Here is a 12,993-nt window from a genome sequence, read left to right on the forward strand (position 1 = left end):
TGGCACCCGCACACCTTGGACTGTGGGACCCTTTGCCTACATACCTGAGCTACTCTGCATAGCTGATACTGGCTTTCTGTGAAGTGTATTTCCCAGGGATCCTTGCCTGACCTCTGGCTTGGTTAGCCTAGAGTCAGTAAGGATGGATGAGCAGAGGGGCTAAGACCAAAGGAAAGTCATGTGTCTCTGTTCCCTGATTCCTCTCTGTCCCTCTGTGGTTGGATGGGATACTTTGAATCTGGGGACAAACGAAGTTCCTTTTTCCAGCCTTGGGGCAAGTGTCAGAAACTCTTACTTCAATTGAACTATTTGCCATTTTTAACATCTTGGTCCCTGCCTCTGTGATCCATCCCTCTGCTGAAGGAAGCTGGGCCTGTCTTCTTACCTGGTCTGTGGGTACACATGAGGAAGCTGGAGCCCATGGGAGCCCAGGGGCATGTGTGAGCAGTGAGCAGGTTTTGTTGTGGGGTTGGGAGTTTACAGATACCTGTGGCTCTGCCTCTATGTTGGGCAGGAACTCTTGGCGCTGGAAGATCCATCTCTGGCCATATTTTATTGGAAAGGAGGAACCTCAAATAAACTGCAGAAACCACAAAATTGGTCTGAATTAGCTGAGCGGGGAAAAAAAAAGTACTTCTTTTAACTTAAAAAAAAGTGTGTGTGTGTGTGTGTTTGTGAGAGAGAGAGAGACAGAGACAGAGAGACAGAGAGACAGAGACACACACAGAGAGAGAGAGAGAGAGAGAGAGAGAGAGAGAGAGAGAGAGAGGGAGGGAGGGGGAGAGGGAGGAAAAAATGGTGAAATTCGAGGGTGAAGATTTCCCTCTCATTCATGGCCTGAGAGACACAGGGGTCTAACACAAACCCCTTGCCATGACTCATCTAGGAGCCCAGTACTTTTGACAGCCCAGGCCCATGGTCCACTTGGTCAGTGCTCCTGGTATCAGCACCTGGTCCATGGGAGTCTCAGGTTCTGCATCTGTGATCAGTATTTACCTGTCCTCACTGACAGCAGCTTGGACCCACTTACCCTTCATAGACCCCTGACCTACTGTCCTGCAAACCTAGGATAACGCCTCTGCCTCGGAACCATTTGGTCCCCCTCCCCCCCCCCCCCCCGCCCGCCCCAAAACTTGAATATTTGGTGAAATCACCTTTTGGCTACTTCTATGACTATGGACAGGTAAATGTATCTTTGTATCCCTACTTTTAAATTCTCTGGATATGTACTCAAAAGTAGAATCACTGCGTCATAGGACACTTCTATGTCATTTATTTTTTAAAATGTATTGGGTGTGTTGACTGTAGATATGTCTATGCACCATAAGTGTGTCGTGCCCACAGTGGTCATGAGATGGGATTCCTTGGAACTGGAGTTAGAGACGGTTGTGGGGCACCAAGTAGGTGCCAGGAATTGAACTCTGGTTCCCTGCAAGAGTAGCTGCTCTTAACTGCTGAGCCATCTTTCTCAGTTTACCTTTTTGAAGATACTCCATACTGTTTTCCAACACGGTCTGCACCACCTAAATTCCCACTAATGGTGCATAGAAATCTCCAGCAATCCTTGACACTGTGGCTACTTTTCCTTATCCTCCTCTCTTCCTTCTTTTCCCCTTCTTTCCTTCCCTCTTTCTTTCTTTTTCTGCTTTCTCTGTCTGTCTCTGTGTCTGTCTGTCTGGGTCCCTCTCCCTGTCCCCATCCCCTCCGCTCTCCCCGTCCCCGGCTCTCTCTCTCTCTCTCTCTTCACAAGGTCTCAAGTAGCCCAGGCTGGCCTTCAACTCATAGCTGAGGCTGATCCTGAACTTCCGGTCCTCTTGCCTCGGCCTGCCAAGTGCTGTGACCACAGGCCTGTGCCTGTAGGCTCTCCTCCTCCTCTTGCCGTCCTGGGTTGGGGGGCGGGGAAGGGGGAACATTCCTCGACCTTTTACTTTAATGTTAAAGTGTGTTTTATATGTGGAGTGAGTATTCCACTGTGCATAGGAAGCGCACTAGGAAACCTCAGTTTCCTTCTCCTTTCATGCCAGTTGCCATTTCTTGCTCTGCAGGCAACAGGGACTTGCAGGCTTCTTCTTGAGGCAGTCCCCACGCAGCAGACATGCTTATGTGTCCTCGCTTACCTCTATGAGTGGGCCACGGAAGGCGGTGTCCTGCCCCTGGCTCCTGGCTCTCTGCTTTCTCGTCCACTGTGAAGTAAACAGACTCCTCCACCAGTTCTCTTTGCCGTGAAGTGAGCTAGTCTGTCAGGCCTTCCCGAGCCAAAATCCACCTTACCTTTCTCAAGTTTCAGTCAGCTATTGTCACAGCAATGTCGCTGTAGATAATACAGTCAAGGAAGAGAGTTTCAGCTCTCAGAGGTGTCTGGAGTTCAGAACTGCAGGTGAGAGATTAGGTCTGTGATATTTACAGCATGCCAGGCCCTGGGTGGGCAGCCTTCTATGTCTTTATTAATTTTTAAGACACAAATATACACAAACTGCATAGAAGTTCATGAAGTGGTATAATCTTCAGGTTTGGCTAATTTGTATGTGTTTTCACTTGCAACTTTTTGTTTAAAATAAGATAATAATTATATGTTAAAATAAGTAAAACACCTTCAAAGTTTTCTTTTTGTTACTACTTTTTATTTATGTGTGTGAGTGCCTGTGTGAGTGTATGCATTCCACGTGCGCAGGTGCCATTGGAAGCCAGAAAAGGAGTCAGATTTCTTAGAGCTGGAGTTACAGGCATGTGAGTCACTTGGCATGAGTTCTGGGAACAGAATTTGGGCCCTCTAGAAGAGCCACAAGTACTCCTAACCGATGAGCCATCTCTCCTGTCACCTAATAGAAGTCAGCATGTGGCGAGGCAGACAAATGTGATAGTCTGGGTCTTCCTCTTCCTTAAAAGCCACTAATGCCATCCTGGGATGTCCCCTCTCATGATCTCATCTTCCCTATTAGCCTCCCAGAGTCCCCACCTCCAGATACTGTGAGCTTATGAAACTGGGGGTTACATCTCCAGACCATAAGGTTTTGGGGGGAGTACATTCAACTACAGCGTGGCTGAGCCTCACACAATAAGGAGGACATTTTTAACTGTTGAGTCAATATTAATGGACCCAGGTTTGACATTTTGTAAGGACATGTAGCTGTCCTAGGAGTGGAGAGGCTGCCAACCAAGAAGACCCTCAAAATCCAAGGCCTTAGTCTCACAAGGAGTTGATGTCTCCACCTCCACCCTCACTTTAGCTGATGGTATAGACTAGCCATTGGTTTGTTGATTTAATTAGAAAGTAGATGCTAGAAACTGTTCTGTCTCTGTGTCTCTGTGTCTCTGTTTCTGTCTCTCTGTCTCTCTGTCTCTGTCTCTGTCTCTGTCTGTCTCTGTCTCTGTCTCTGTCTCTGTCTCTCTCTCTCTCTCTCTGTATGTGTGCTCTCTGTGTGTGTTTGGGCACTCTCTCACTCTGTGTTCTCTCTTTCTCTTTCTTTCTTTATATATGTATATGTTGTGTGCTCTCTCTCTCTCTCTGTGTGTATTTGTGTTCTCTGCGTATGTGTGTGTGTGCTCTGTGTGTGTGTGTTTGTGCTCTGTGTGTGTCCTCTCTCTGATCATTCCTATAGCTTGCATGCTGTGCTGACCAGGGGATAATAACTCTTCCTCAGTGTGTGCTGCCTCAGGACAACCCTGGTTTACAGAAGCTGTGGCTAGGCTAGACTCTAAGCCTAACCAGACTTCAAGAAGAAAAAGAAGTCTTGAGTCTCTGTTTCCCCCTTTCTTTATGTGAAGGTGAGGAGAGCAGGTGACAGGAGCTGACCCTGACTCTGTCACTGCTCTTTTGGCCAAGGCCACCATAGTCATGTCTGCCCTGGTGCAGGGCCTCCTGCAGGTAGCTGCTATCCACTATATCTAGTCAAGGTCAAGATTAGGGATGTTTTACACATCCTCTTTTATACATCCTCTTCTACACGATGGAACTTGGAGGACTAATGAGAGACCTAATGAGAAGGTTCACAACCAGGGCCCATGTGGCTCCAAGGAAGAGGACTGTTGTGACCTGGTGTGACATCAAGGCATGCCTGGTTCACAAAGTCTAGGCATGAGTAAGTCAAGCTGGCTGCCCACTGTATTTGGATGCCAATAATGGTACCCTGCTAGTCCTGTCATTACACGGCAGCAGGGTGCTGGCTTCCAGCTGCTTCTTTCTCATGTAGTGGCCTAGCTGACTTTGCAGGAGGACACTGGCTGGAGAAGTTTCACAAAATGTGACCAGAGTCCACTATCTGCAGGGTTTCAGCCCACAACATCAGTGATCACGCTCTGATGCTGAACCTTGCTCTGAGGTCAGCCTGGTGACTCTGCAACTGTCCCATCCAATAACCACTCCAGCTTTGCTGATGTCCACGCCTGTGGTCAACACCCAGTTCCTGACCATTCTGGAAGTTTCTCTGCATGGATGGGAAATGTGTAATCCAGGTGGAAGAGAGGAAGGAGCCACGGCATCGAAACTTAGTTTTCTACCTGTTTCCTGAGTGTGTATGAGTTACCGAAAGCCAGGGGAACGTGTCTGAATTCTTTCTCGTGATAACAGAAATCAGGCTAGGCACTGCCACCTCCACAGTGCATGGTGACCTGGTGTAGTCTGCTGTGGAGTACTGCAAAAAGAGAAGCATTCGGGGCCTGAGTCATCTAGTCCCAAACCGTGCAGACTCAGCAGAAGTGAGGCAGATTAGAGCTGGGGTGTTCTGGGTTTGCTGGGGCTGGGGTGAGGGCGGGAGAGGGGTGGAAGGGTAAGTCCTAGAACTTCCTAGGATGCTGTGTCAGCTCCTAGCCTGTCCAGGATGCAGCCTGCAGAGAAGGCTGGGTGATGAAGGAGGCCATCTGGCTGTCAGGCTAGTATAGACATGGGGTGGCCTTGGGTCTGCCTGCTGGCCAGCCTGGAGGAAGAGGTAGAAGGGGGATAAGAGGAGGGGGAGGGAGGGAGAGGCCAAAGAGCCATTGGCCAGTGTGAGTGAAAAGGGCTTTGAGGATTGGACTTGTCTGTCACTGTGAGGGCAAGGTTCAGGCAAACAACCCCTTCCGTGATGTCTGGGCTCCGTTTGACTATAGGGCCGTGTAAAGTCGATCCAAGGTGAACAGCCAGCCGGCCTTGCTCCTTCTGTGGATGTATTTTAAGCTCTCAGAACACTGGCATTCTGTACCCTTGTGGACTTACTGTCTGCGCAGGAGCCTGGGCTCTGCTACACTTCCCCACAAGGCAAGGTCACTCCAGGCTGGTGGTTTGTGCAATCCTGAAGTTTGACTGTGTGACAAAAGTCACAAGGGCCTCTGGTAGCGCTCTCATGATACCTGCTCTGAAAAGTCCCTAGCTGGTAGAGGCTGGAGCCATCCTGTTCTGTCCTCAGCTGTCAGCTCAGTGTGTGGGATACACACCCAGAACTGTCTGTCATCTGGCCAGGCTGTGGTCACAGCTGTGGTATTAGGGGACGCCTGAGGCGGGGACCTGCACAGGGCAGCACCAGCATCAGATGAGGCCTCTTGTCAGGAGCCAGTGAGCTTCAGAGCTCCCTTGCATAACACTTCCTGTGTGTATTTCCTCAGTCTCAGCAACGGCCAGGGTCAGCAAGTGACCTTTAAAACCAGTGAGAAGAGGCCACTTCTGGAGGTCGGGCTACAAAAAAGCCACTCCTTCCTGCCAGGGAAGCTGCATACTCAGAGGGGCTGATGGAAGAAAAAAAAAATAAAAGTTTTAGGCCAAATGTCATGATCCCAACCTGTAATCCCAGCATTAGGAGACAGGGAAGATTAAGCACTCAAAGCCAGCCTAGGTTACAGGGGAGACTGTCTTTAAAAAATGCAGTGTGAAAAAAAATGCAGTGTGTGTGTGTGTGTGTGTGTGTGTGTGTGTTCACATTCGTGCATGTCAGTATACCCAGCTACTCCCTTTACATTTGGACACAAGCTCTCCCACTAGATCTTGGGTCTCACAGATTCCAGGTGGTGGGCCCCCTTGATGTCAGCCGCCTGCTGGGGTGCATGCTCACATAAGATGGCCGTCTCAGAGGGTGCAGTGGCAGGAGGAAGGCTACAGAACGCCTGGTGTGCTCAGGACCCCTTTCCCAGTTCATTTACAGAGTTCTGTCCACACTGGGACACCGTACGTTTGTGCTGTTTATCCTTGTGGTGGAGTCTGTCACAGGCATTCTGAGACACATGGTTTTTGCCTCCTTCTTCATAGCAATAACCTATATTTTTAGCACGCCTTTCTGGAACAAGGGCCTCTTTTTTCTCAGCCTCTCAGAACTGAGAGTAGCCACAGGATAAGACCGTGGCCAATGGACTAAAATTGGAGGTATCATGCTCAATTTCTGGGAAGGAGTGCTAAAGAAAAAGGATTCCCCTTCCTTCATGCTGTAGGCTGGACCATGAGTGTGATGACTGGAGCTCGGAGCCAGTTTGGACCATGAGGCAGAAGCTCTGTGTTAATGGAGGACGGTGGGTGGTTTGAATAAGGATGGTCCCCATAGGCTCGCAAATCTGAATGCCTAGTCATCAGAGTGACACTACTTAAAAAGGATTAGGAGGTGTGGCCTTGTTGGAGGAAGTGTGCCACTGCAGATAGGCTTTGAGATTTCATTGGTCTCTCTCTCTCTCTCTCTCTCTCTCTCTCTCTCTCTCTCTCTCTCTCTCTCTCTCTCTGCCTGCAGATCAGGATGTAGCTCTTAGCTACTTCTTCCGTGTCATTATGTGCTGCCATGGTACCCCCATAATGATAATGAACTAAACCTCCGCACCTGTAAGCGAGCCCTCAGTTAAATGGTTTCTAAGAACCGCCTTGGTCACGGTGTCTCTTCATAGCAATAGAACAGTGACTAAGACACGGGGTCCAACCACTGTTAAAATCATGAAATGTTATTTTTCATTTATGTGAATGAGATACAGACTTGTAATCTTGGCAAACTATACTAATTTTGGTTTCTGAAATGTATAGGTGAACCTATTCCTAACTAATATCTAATGGACAGTAAAATATACATGTGTGTGCACGCATGCAAACACTATCCACTGACTTCTATGTATGTGTGTACCCTCATATATAACATGTACACACAGACACAGAAATATAAATAAGTGTTAAAAAATCATTATTGCCTAGAGAGATGGCTCAGTAGTTAAAAGTACATACTGCTCTTGTAGAGGACCAGTTTCCAGTACCCAGGTGGCGTATAACTGCCTATAACTCCATCTCCAGGGGATATGATGCCCTCTTCTGGCCTCATTGGGTGCCTGTGCTCACTGCACAAACCCTGACATAGATATATACATCATTAAAAAAATAAAAACCTTTAAAAAATAATTACAAAAAAACCAATAGCATTGGAATAAATAAAGGTGGTTTTGAATCAGGTTGCTTTACTTTGACATTGGCCCCACCACTTGCTGGCTGTGCGTCTTTGGACAACTTTGCTAACCTGTCACTGACTGTCAGTTTTGAGACTGATTATGCTAGGAATGATAATGGAAGCAATGACGTGGCTTTGACTGCCCCCCTCCCTAAGAATTGCTTAGTTGGAGTTAATTACTGCTGTGATGAAACACCATGGCAGAAACTCAAATCAGGCAGGAACCTGGAGGCAGGAGCTGATGCAGAGGCCATGGAAGGGTGCGGCTTACTAGCTTGCTCCTCATGGCTTACTCAGCCTGCTTTCTTCTAGAAACCAAGACCATTAGCCCAGGATGGTACCCCCCACAATGGCATGGGCCCTCCCACATCAACTAATCACTAATTAAGAAAATGCCCTACAGGCTTGCCGATAGCTTTATCCTATAGAAGCAGTGCTTCAGTAGAATCTCCCCTCTCTCAAATGACTAGCTCATGTCAAGTTGACATAAAACAGCACAAGGATTAAATGGAAGAATATCACAGAATATGGGTCAGGGGTCAGAACTAAGTGCGGTGGCACGTGGATAAAAAGATGCCATGTTGAACCTAGTGCTGTTTATGCTTACCTTTAAAAAATCAATTTAAAAAAATATGTGGCATCGTGGCTGGTGCATAGTGAACATGTGATTCAGGCCAGCTATTTTCACTGCTTCAATGTATTGCCTGTTATTGTAATGAAATGCCCAAGACTGAGCATCTTAGAAAGAGTTATGAGACACGATCAACCCGATTAAGGAAAAGGCTTATTTTGGCTCATGGGTTCAGAGTTTTCAGTTCAGGGTTGTTTGGCCCGATTGCCATGGACCTGTGGTTGGCATGTGTGTGCCTGTGGACCTGTTTTCATGGTGGTGGGAAGGCAAAGAAAGAGGGAAGGGCTGAGGCTGGGGCCATGCCTCGGTGGTGAGGCCTAGCATACCCAAGGCCCTGGTTTCAACCTCCCAAGTCCTCCCACAAACGCTCCTGAATCTTGTTCTGCAGATAATTTCACCAGGCATGGTGGCTTGTGTTTGCAACGCCAACATGTGGGAGGCTGAGGAACGTTCCAGTTTTATTTTTATTGCTGTGCTAGGCTACCTTGACTAAAAGTGACTTAGGTGACAAAGGGGCTTATTCTCAGGTTACAAGTCCAGGTTAAACTCTATCACTGTAGGGAAGTCAAGACAGGAACTTCAAACAGCTAGTCATGGCGGATCTACAGTCAAGACAGAAAGAAATGTGTTCACTCACGTTCTCTTGTCTGCTTGCCTGTGCTCATCTCTACTCTTCCGTAGTTGAGGATCCTTGCCTAGAGAGTGTCACTCCCAGTGGGCTGGAGCTTCCTAAATCAATTAAGTTAATTAAGGCAATTCCTCCTAGACATGCCCACAAGCCGACCCAATGTAGACAATCCCCCATTGAGATTCTCTTTCTGAGTAATTCTAGGTTGTATCAAATTGGCACTGAAAGCTAACCATCAAAAGACAGAGAACTGTTGTGAATTCAAGGTCAGCCTGAGTTATTTTGCAAGAGCCTGTCTCAACAAACAGTGGAGTGGGGGTTGAGGTCTGGAGCCTAATCCTCTTCAAGGGCACACTACCTAAGGCCTTACTTCCTTTCTCTAGGCTCTGCCACTTCCAGTAGTACCAGAGGCTGGGGACCGAACCTTCAACACTGGGACCTTTGGGGACATTTAAGATCTAAATCATGACAGAAAGTAGATTTACTTGCAGGTGGAAGCTGTTAAGTCCAAGACTAGGGCCCTTGTGCTCTGCAAAGGTCCTCAAGACAGTGACATCACAGTGAGAGGGATCAAAGGAGGCTAAAGAGTTCCAGTGTGTGTGTGTGTGTGCTCATGATGTCATAACATTCTTATGAGAACTAACTGAGGTCTCTCAAGAACACCATTCATCTATTCCCCTCAAGGGCATGAGAATCTAATCGCCTGATTATTTCTCAACATGGGCCCACTAAAGACCAAGCTTGAGATACTCATGCTACACAAAAGCCATGACATCTTTCAGGAGATGCTGTGTGCACCTTGGTGTGCCCACATAGCCTCATCACTCACTGCTAGATGTCTGTGCCCTGTGTAGCCCCTTATTTCCTTGCTCCTTGGAGAATGCTGTTAACATCTCAGAAGCCAGCAAGAAACATATGAACAGCCAATGTGCAGTGTCTGCAGATGTGTAAGGCTTTCCTTAAGACATGGGGTGGCACTGTGTGGAGGAGGGCCCATCACTGAGATTTACCTTGTGTCCTGAAACCAACACTGCCACTCAGTAGTCCTTAGAATGTACTGAGCACATGCTGCCTGGCACTAAGCAGTACTCAGAGAGAGCACATCTCAGCCTTGCTTGGCGTGTCTGAGTCCCTTCAGAAACTTTAGGTGGTTATGTCAGGAGTTCAGAACAAAATGTGGGCGGTGTAGTGACAGTCTATCTCAAAACCCACCAACCACCCCAAACAGCAAAATTAAAACTCTATGTCGTGAGACTTTTTGGTTTCTTTAAAAACACAGAACTATTATGGGAATACATTTTTGTTTTAATCCCAGGCGTGAGATATGGGGCTGCTTCAGATTGTCCACAGCAGCTGACTATGATTTGCCTCATGCTCTAGCAGGGGTGTGATTTTGCCAGGGGCGGATAGTTTCTGCAAGTATATGACATTTGGAATTCTGGGGACTCTTGAGAGTGTATATGAATGTGAGCACCCTAGCAGTGGCTGTGATGGCTGCTGTTCCTCCTCTTTCTCCTCTTCTTCCTCCTCCTGGTGCTGCCTGCCTGCTGCTTGTTACTGTTATAGTTTGTCAAGTGGTCATGCTCAAAGAGATGAGAGAGAGAGAGAGAGAGAGAGAGAGAGAGAGAGAGAGAGAGAGAGAGAGAGAAAAGGAATATACTGAGGGCAAAGATCAAACTTTTCCCTGAGGAACTTGACACCCTTAATCAGCAGGAAGTAGTCTAATGAACAACAGGCACCCCCTTCTCCCTCTATCCCTCTTTCTCTCCTACCTAATGTTGGGGGGTTGAAAGGGTGGAATATCTTTGAATTTGGTTTAATAATAGGGCTATGGAAGCATAAATGGAGGAGTCATGCCCTATGCTGCTGATGCTGGCCACTGAGCACCGGCAGGTCATTTTCCTCATCTCTCTGGACGTGCCTTTTCTTATGCCCAGTTCTTTGGGCTGTGGGTGTCACAGGGTGAGTAAGAGTTTTATTGCCAGGAATAAAAGGTGGGGTTGGCTCTTCTGGGAACTCATCCCTGGGGGTGTCTGCAACCTGTGGTGGTAGAGATGCATATCCAGTTGCTCATAGTAGCATCATTTGTAGACAAGTGATGTAGCCATGGAAACATCCTAAGGGTCCATATTAGGAAACTGGATACGCTATAGACATCCTGCGGTAGAATGCCATATGACAGGGGCAAGGCTGCTCTCTGCGCATTCATGGAGAGAGCTGCCCAGAATGTGTACTGTTGAGGCAAAAGATTAAGCCATAGTGTGTGTGTGTGTGTGTGTGTGTGTGTGTGTGTGTGTGTGTGTGTGTGTGTATAGGAAAAAGAGGAAATATATAACGTATATCTATCACTACTTGTGTATTACTTTTCTTGTTCCTGGAACAAAACACCTGACAAAAGCAACTTGAAGGAGAGGAGCTTTTTTCGTAACATGGCTTCATAGGCTGTAGGTCCACCAGAGCAGGGAAGGTGCTGCAGGGAAGCTCCATGGTGGCAGGAGCAGGTTGTGGCTTGTCCATGGTACAGACCAGGAAGCAGAGAGCCATGATGGAATACCTTTCAAAGGCCCATCTGTAGTGACCAACATCCTCCAGGCTCTGCCACCTAAGGGCTGCACATCCTTTAAAACAGTGAGGCAAGCTGGGGACCAAATGTTCAAACCATGAGCCTGTGGGGACACTGTAAACAGGAAAAAAAAAAGCCAACCCTATACTTGCAGGAAGGCCAGAATGATAATCAAGGAAGGAAGAAAAGCCATCCTTCCTCAACATGTAGGAAGTAGGCTAGAGAGCAGGAAGGAAGTGGAGGAGGCTAGAGGGGCACATGATGCTCACTCACTCCTTATCACCTGGTCCATGATTATGGCACTATTGGCAAGAGGTAGATGCTAGGGGCTTTAAGAGGTGGGGGATCCAGTGGGAGGAAGTTAGCTCATGGTGGGAGAGCGCCCTTCGATGGGTTGCTAGGACCCTGCCCACCCTCTGTTTCCTGGATGCCTTGAAGTGAACAAGTGTTCTTTGCCACACACTCCCACCAAGATGTACCACACTGCCACAGACCCAAAGACTGTGACCTGAAACCAGAAACCCAAATGAGCCTTTTGTGTGTGCTTAGCATAGGTGCCTTGTCACAGTCCCTGTGGACACACCTGCCATGGCAGCACCACGATGTCTTCCCCAACTGCTTGTCTACCTTGGATTTTGAGACAGGGTCTTTCAGTGAGCCTAGGGCTTGCCATTTCAGATAAGTTGGCTCCCAGCAGCCCTCTGGACCTACCTGTCTTTGTCCCTCAGTGCTGGGATTACAGGAGCATGCTGCCACCCCTTTATTTCTATGTGGGGTCAAGGGATCTGAACTCAGGTCCTCATGCTTGCAAGTCAGGCTCTTTTCTCACTAACACATCTCTCCCATCCCTATTTGTGAGTTTCTTGAAACAGAGTATCATTAGGTAACCCCGGGTTGGTTTTGAACTACCTCGGCCTCTTGAGGAATTACAGGCACGTACTATCCCTGGCTCATCTCGGTGTTTTTTCACTTCTGAGTGTATCTACCGGACAACAAATTTCTTGAAACCTGGCACTGAACCAAGTTTCTTGAAAATAAGGCCCTGTGTCCTTGGCATGGACTGTGCACAGACCTGATGCCAGATGGTCGGGACCATTTGAGAGCATTCCCACTCACCATCCATGGCACCTCCTTCCAATGGCGGGCCCTTGTGCCTTGTACAACCTTATTCTGTTCCATGACGGCTATCCCACAGACCCTTTCTCCACTCTCCTGTCTCAGGACCCCTTCTGTTTCTCTTTAAGAAAACGAAACCAGGGGCTGGAGAGATGGCTCACCAGTTGAGAGCACTGGCTGCTCTTGGCACGCAAGTTTCCCCACTTCTCTGGGCATGCCTGTTCTTATGTCTGATTCTAGGTTCAGTTCCAGCAGCTCACAAACTGGCTGTAACTCCTGTTTCAGGGGATCTGATGCTCTCCCTGGATTCCGTGGGCACCAGGCACACATGTGGTACAAACACTTCAATGCAGACAAAACACTTATAACACATATTATAAAAATAAATAAGCCTTTCAAAAGAAAAGAAACCAAGCCATTACTGGCTAGGGACGTGGGCCAATGGTAGGTAATCTGCTGGCTTGCTTGGCTCCATCTTGAGTGTTGCTGAAGTAAATCTAAGAAGTATATAAATAGGCTAGCTTGGCACAGAAAATTATGTATTAAAATGAAAACATACAGCACAGGATAAAATTATGAATCATCAGTAGGAATCTGTGTTCACATGTACACGGGATTGCGCACAAGCTTGTGCTTACCCACCTACACAGCAGGCTCTGTGAGCACACAAAGGAGA

The 12,993-nt window shown here is 47.8% G+C and overlaps 1 long non-coding RNA gene across 4 annotated transcripts; it reads right to left on the reverse strand.

The window, feature by feature from the left end:
- Positions 1-499: 499 nt before the first annotated feature.
- LOC311604296 lies at positions 500-9,205 on the reverse strand. Of its 4 annotated transcripts, XR_014781440.1 has the most exons (7): positions 9,124-9,205; positions 8,648-8,739; positions 5,192-5,697; positions 4,498-4,631; positions 2,272-2,371; positions 2,118-2,183; positions 500-580 (listed from the first exon to the last, which is right to left on the reverse strand). It is a non-coding gene; the product is annotated as an uncharacterized lncRNA (long non-coding RNA). The 4 variants fall into 4 exon arrangements; XR_014781439.1 differs by lacking the exons at positions 4,498-4,631; positions 5,192-5,697; XR_014781441.1 differs by lacking the exons at positions 500-580; positions 4,498-4,631; positions 5,192-5,697 and adding an exon at positions 1,332-1,429.
- Between the last annotated feature and the right edge of the window lie 3,788 nt (positions 9,206-12,993).

This window comes from Acomys minous (assembly GCF_964271855.1).
Source record: "Acomys minous genome assembly, chromosome: 9".
Classification (NCBI taxonomy): domain Eukaryota; kingdom Metazoa; phylum Chordata; class Mammalia; order Rodentia; family Muridae; genus Acomys; species Acomys minous.